General features: G+C 39.6%; 1 non-coding gene across 1 annotated transcript; it reads left to right on the forward strand.

The window, feature by feature from the left end:
• Positions 1-2,508: 2,508 nt before the first annotated feature.
• LOC116560726 lies at positions 2,509-2,615 on the forward strand. The gene has a single exon (XR_004273110.1). It is a non-coding gene; the product is annotated as a U6 spliceosomal RNA (small nuclear RNA).
• The last annotated feature ends 3,166 nt before the right edge of the window (positions 2,616-5,781 follow it).

Consider the following 5,781-nt stretch of genomic DNA (forward strand, 5'->3'; position numbering starts at 1 on the left):
GATAATGTTATTTTAAAGAGCTATCCCAGAGCATTTCACAAACTTTGTAGAGATTCATATATTTGGTCAAAAGTATAAGTTTGATCAGGCCTAGGGGCAAGCATTCTTGAGGGTCAATATATATCTTTGTTCTCTGTATAACCTTTCTATACCTGGTTACCTTCTCCTCCTCAAATAAGTAATAGCATTAACTTAGACTCTGAGCAATATTCTGAAGACTGGCTAATAACTATTGTATACTTTTCACATTAAAAACAGTATGCATCTTTGGTGCAGAATATTAACTGGTGGCATATAACTTCAAGGCCCCAGGTCATAACTACCCCATTTAATCAATGAGACCGCTCTTGCCTTTGAACTGAGCTGAAAGCTGCATTGATATTCACAATTGTGTCCATTGTTGCCCTGTTATAATATGTGACTCCAGAGTATGCATCTCTTTCTCACATGACGGAGACATCTCTGTCTTAGTTCTTTTTTGGCTACAGCAGTAAATGGGGAATGTACTGACCGTGAACCTTGTTAGGCAGCAGTTTTTACTTGAGACACCTGCACTAATGTTCTACTGATCTCTATTTCTGTGAAAGAATAATTGATGCTATGTCAGAGGCTATAGAATATTCATCAAAGTCTTTCTTTTTCTGGGCAAGGGATGGTGGTGGAGACAATGTTTATGTCTCTGATTTTTCAAATTCTAAGTCATAGCCAAAGCTCCCAAAGTTACTAAGTTTAAGATTCCATTTGAACTTGGCTTTGTACAATGCAAACGACTCCATATTTAAAAATCACCGTCACAAAGTAATAGATAAGTCCGAAGCAGATAATCCTCCCCTAGCACACAACTTAATAAATAAGCCATGCAACTCCCTGCATAGGCAGACATAAGAAATCCATTCTATTCAGTCTTTTAATTTCCCCAGTGTTCGCAGCCATGCTGGCATTTTTGAGAGATAAGCCCACACACTTTTTCCTTAGGCAAAAAAAAAAAAAAAAGGTTTGACTAAAGCAAAATGCGTTCTGTGGTAAATCATTATTTTCAAGCAGTGCCTTTTGTTTACTTGTTTTGTATATTATCAACAGGATAAATCTTAATCCTGTGTAGAGCATGGCTGCTGACCGTGCAAAATTGGAGCTGTCTTAACGTGAACAACTGTCCTCCTTCTAATGCCAGGGCTGGCCATTGAATGCTACCCAAGAGGATGTGGGGAACCCCACGTCCCCAAAGCAGAAACAAAGGGAAAGACTCGTTCAAGATTACTTTAGTACCAAGCATTTAATTATAATTTTAATTTGTACTACATCCTCCCTTTTAGCAGTGATTTCACTGCTAAAGTGTAGTGGTGTTATTTAAAAAAAATGTTTCCTGCCGCCTAAGTTCAGAGGGTAACTCAGGAATGGAGGCTTTTTCAACAATGAACCTGGCATCTCTTTATTGGCAGAGCCTCTGAAGGCCTGGTCTCTTCTTTGGAGCATTTTTGGTTTTTCACTTTTTTCTTTATTTTAGATGGCGTTTTGCTCTTGTTGCCCAGGCTGGAGTGCAGTGGCACGATCTCAGCTCACTGCAACTTCTGCCTCCTGGGTTCAAGTGATTCTCCTGCCTCAGCCTCCCGAGTAGCTGGGATTACATGCACCCACCAACACACCTGGTTAATTTTTTGTCTTTTAAGTAGAAATGAGGTTTCATCATGTTGGTCAGGCTGGTCTCGAACACCCGACCTGGATCACCTGAGATTAGGTGTTCAGGTGATCCACCTGCCTCAGCCTTCCAAACTGCTAGGATTATAGGCATGAGCCTCCGTGCCTGGCCTTTTTCACTTTCTTTAAGCAAGGACATCCATACCCCTTTAGTGGTTGGTATTGAATTCTTAAAACAGTCAATGACAACAGAAGTTACCTGTCAGAGAAGAAAGAAATAAAAGAAAAACAAAATCTTATATTATGGATTATCTTTTTAAGCGTGGGCCTGTGGGCTGGCGTGTGGGCATCAGTGGAGATAGAAGTGTTCATGTAAAAAAATAGTTCAGCAATTTCCTCTTTTTTCTTTTTTTAGACAAGGTCTGGCTCCATCATCTGGGCTGGAGCTTAGTGGTACAGTTTTGGCTCACCTCAACCTCTGCCTCCTGGGCTCAAGTGATCCCCCTGCCTCAATCTCCTGAGTAGCTGGGACTACAGGCCCATGACACCACACCCGGCTAACTTTTGTATTTTTTTGTAGAGACAGGGTTTTGTCATGTTTCCTAGGCTGGTCTTAAATTCCTGGGCTCAAGCGAACTGCTCACCTCAGCCTCCCAAAGTGCTGGGATTACAGGTGTGAGCTACCATGCCTGGCCAAGCAATTTCTTAGAAAGTTAAACCCTACGACTACCCTATGACTCAGCAAGTCCAATCCTAGGTGTCTACCTATGAGAAAAGAAGCATATGTTCACCTGAAGACTTGTATTTATCATAGCCTCAAGCTGGAAAAAACCCAAGTGCCCCTTCCAGGAGGGTAGAACACAAATTGTGACAGTGCTGGCTTCAGCGGCACATATGCTAAAATTGGGGGGATCCAGAGAAGATTAGCATGGCCGCTGCACAAGCATGGCATGCAAACTCATAAGGCATTCTTTTAATTTTAAAAATAAACTGTGGTATATCTGTATAATAAACAAATAAAATATGGATAAACACAACATGGGTGAATCTTGAAAACATTACGTCAAGTGAAAGAAGTCAGATACAAAAGAGTGCAAACTGTATGATTCCATTTACATGAAGCTTTAGAACAGGCAAACCTACTCTATGGCACTGAGGATTAGCACAGTGATTGCCTCTGGGTGGTGGTGAGTTGACTGGAAGGGACACATGGGAGCATTTGGGGCTGATGGAAATGTTTTCTGTCTTGACCAGCATTATGGTTATATGGATATATACATTTGTCAGAATTCAAGTTTTATGCATTTTATCGTATGTAAGTGATCTCAATGTGAAAAGAGGAAAAAGCAAATTAAAATTAGTTCAGATTTTCTACTCTTGAAGCTCCCTAATTGATTAATGTGTGGTAGCAGTCAATACATTAGTGAATCATTATAGTGTGGAAAAATTTGGCTCTCAATCTAATGGCTTGTTTGTGCTCCCCAGGACTCTTAATCCATCACAAAGAATTTAAGACCCTAATAAATTAGTTGTAGCACTGGAAGAGGACACTCAGATACAATTCCTCACTTTGCCAGAATTGACAGATGCTATTTTGATAAGCAAAGGAGCCATCCGTTCAAGTAACTGGCCATTAGACCAAAGCAGGGTTTAGGTGAGTGGCATGTTCTCATTTGTTGAGAGTTGATAGGCTGGCAAGTTCACAAACTTTTTCTTTTTCACTCTTCATTGACACTACTTCTGTATCTAAAATGATGGGAGCGTTAGATGTATCTCCAGTACACCATGCATTTTGCTTCTGAAAGCCATGTCTGAAAACTCTACCAGATGCTTTGGCTGGTAGGAAAGGCACAAGGCATTTGGTTTCTCCTTGAACAGATGTGAGTAAGTGGTCCTCTTAGAGTCATGAGAATTAAGGAAATCTAGGAATATAAAACCAGAGCAGCAAGCAAGCTCCAGCTGTGTTGAAGTTAAAGGTTTGTGATTCTGAGAGTCTCAGAATCTTAGGAGAAGACCTGAAGATACATATGAGTTCTGATCTGTGGAGATGAGGTGTAATAAATAAGAGCGCTTTCTCTATAACAGTTAAAAATGTTTCAATTCCTTATGTAATATTTGGCTACATTTGTTACTGAAGTAAAATCATATATTTGAAGACTAGTGGGCCCTGGAAGCTTTGCTAGGTTATGTTCTTTCCTGTTTATTTCGTAAAAGCACTTGTTAGTCTGTTGGGGGGTTTCATTTGAAACCGCAGGAGTGCGTTGCAAACCAGACATAAACTAAATTACAGCATATGCAGCACTGACCCCTTACAAATGGAAAATGCATATTTTCAGCTGACCTGCTCCTCAGGTAACAAGATGTGGGAGAAAAGTATTTATTGGAAATGATGTAATTGCCACCTTATTCTTTTTTAAAGCTGTGAAATTGTAATCAAACAGTATTGGTGGAGAGAATAGCAGAGAAAGAGGAGGGGAATGGAAAGATTTGATCCACAAGGCAGCTCCTTGAGAAACACGTGAAAGCTCTGGGGAGGTCAGAGGAACTTTCCTTGTGATTGACAGCTAGGGTGGGAGCGGGGAAGCGAAGACACAGGAGGTGAGGCTCACTGGAACACAGGGCGGCAGTCAGTGGGATGGGTAGAGGCCATGATGCCCCATAAATACCAGCAGTGTCATACTGTGTGTAAAATGAAACCACTGTGGTGATTGGTTGCACAACCAACTTGCAATTTGAGTTTATTCAATTTTTTTAAACAATAAAAGCTAAAAACACTTGGCCTGCAATTCAAGGGGACTCAAGGAATTACAATGAGAAAAGCCATACATGAAAACATTTGTTTAAGTAACTCTTAAAACTTAAAAGTAATTGAAAACATGATATCTATACAATAGTTTACGAAAGAGTTAAAAGTGAGGTTATGATTTTCTTGGGTAGAGCTGGTTTGCATTTGATTACACACCGACACTTGTTTTTATTACAAGGCCTGATAAGAAATAATGAAATATCTGTTGAGAATTTTAACATGATGAAAGCAGTGTGAACAGTACAATTTAGTGAATCGCATAGATTTGAGAATGAAGAACTTCTTTTATGAAAGTGTAAGTTATTTCAGACTAATTCAGTATTCAACATTATGTCAAGTAGGAGGGTGGGGGATGAGTATAGCTGTGTATGTGGGTTGTCAAACATTTTTTTAGTGTAGTGGAAAGGAGCTACCAAACGTTTAAAGTACACATTGTTCTTATTAAATAATATTTCTTTTTAAAAGTAAATTTAAAACAAGATAATTTATCCACAGGAAAATGCACTAATCTGAAATATAGTTTGATGAATTTTTGCATAAATATTTATATAATTATCACTCCAGAAAGTTCTCCCATGTCCCTTTATAGTGAAAACCCCTTTGTATTCACAAGTTACCTCTCCTGATTTCTATCACCATAGATTAATTTTGCCTTTACTTGAAATTTGTAAGAATGGGATCATTCAGTTTTCACTGTTTTAAGTGTGACTTATATTCATGATGATGCTTTCAAAATTCATCCATATTTTTGCAAGTGTCAGTGATTTGTTCTTTTTATTGCTGTGGGTTATTTTGTCCGATTCCCAGTTTGTTTACCTGTTCTCCTGTTGTTGAAAAGTTGGTATGTTTTCAGTTTGGGGCTGTGAGGAATGGAGCTATGTGAGCATAGCAGTATAAATCTTTTGGGGACGTATGTACTCCTTTCCAAGTCCCACCCTTGGGATGATGACTCAGTGGTCCTTACCCCTCTTTCCCCAGCTGCCACAACCTCACATGCCCTTCCTCCTGTGATTCTGGTTAGACTTGGGAACTTCCACCCAAGATACCAGGTACCAAACATAGAACACCATTCCGGGAAACAAATGACAATCTTGAAAATGAAAAATCCACATAAAATATGACTCTGCAAGCTGAGAAGCTTTCTTTTATTTTAACGGCCACCAATGGGTAGCTCTTTGCCCTTATCCTACGGTGGAGTTCAACTTGCCCTCTTCCTGTGTTGCAGAGCACTAATTCACGTTCCTAAGCTTCACTCTGCCACAATGAGAAAGGAAGACTTGCTGTACTTCCTGCTAGGAATTGGAGTGCCCAATCATAACACTTTAATTGCCCTCTTTCCC

The sequence above is a fragment of the Sapajus apella genome, unplaced genomic scaffold (assembly GCF_009761245.1).
Source record: "Sapajus apella isolate SASKATOON/1434 unplaced genomic scaffold, GSC_monkey_1.0 scaffold26, whole genome shotgun sequence".
Taxonomy (NCBI): Eukaryota; Metazoa; Chordata; class Mammalia; order Primates; family Cebidae; genus Sapajus; species Sapajus apella.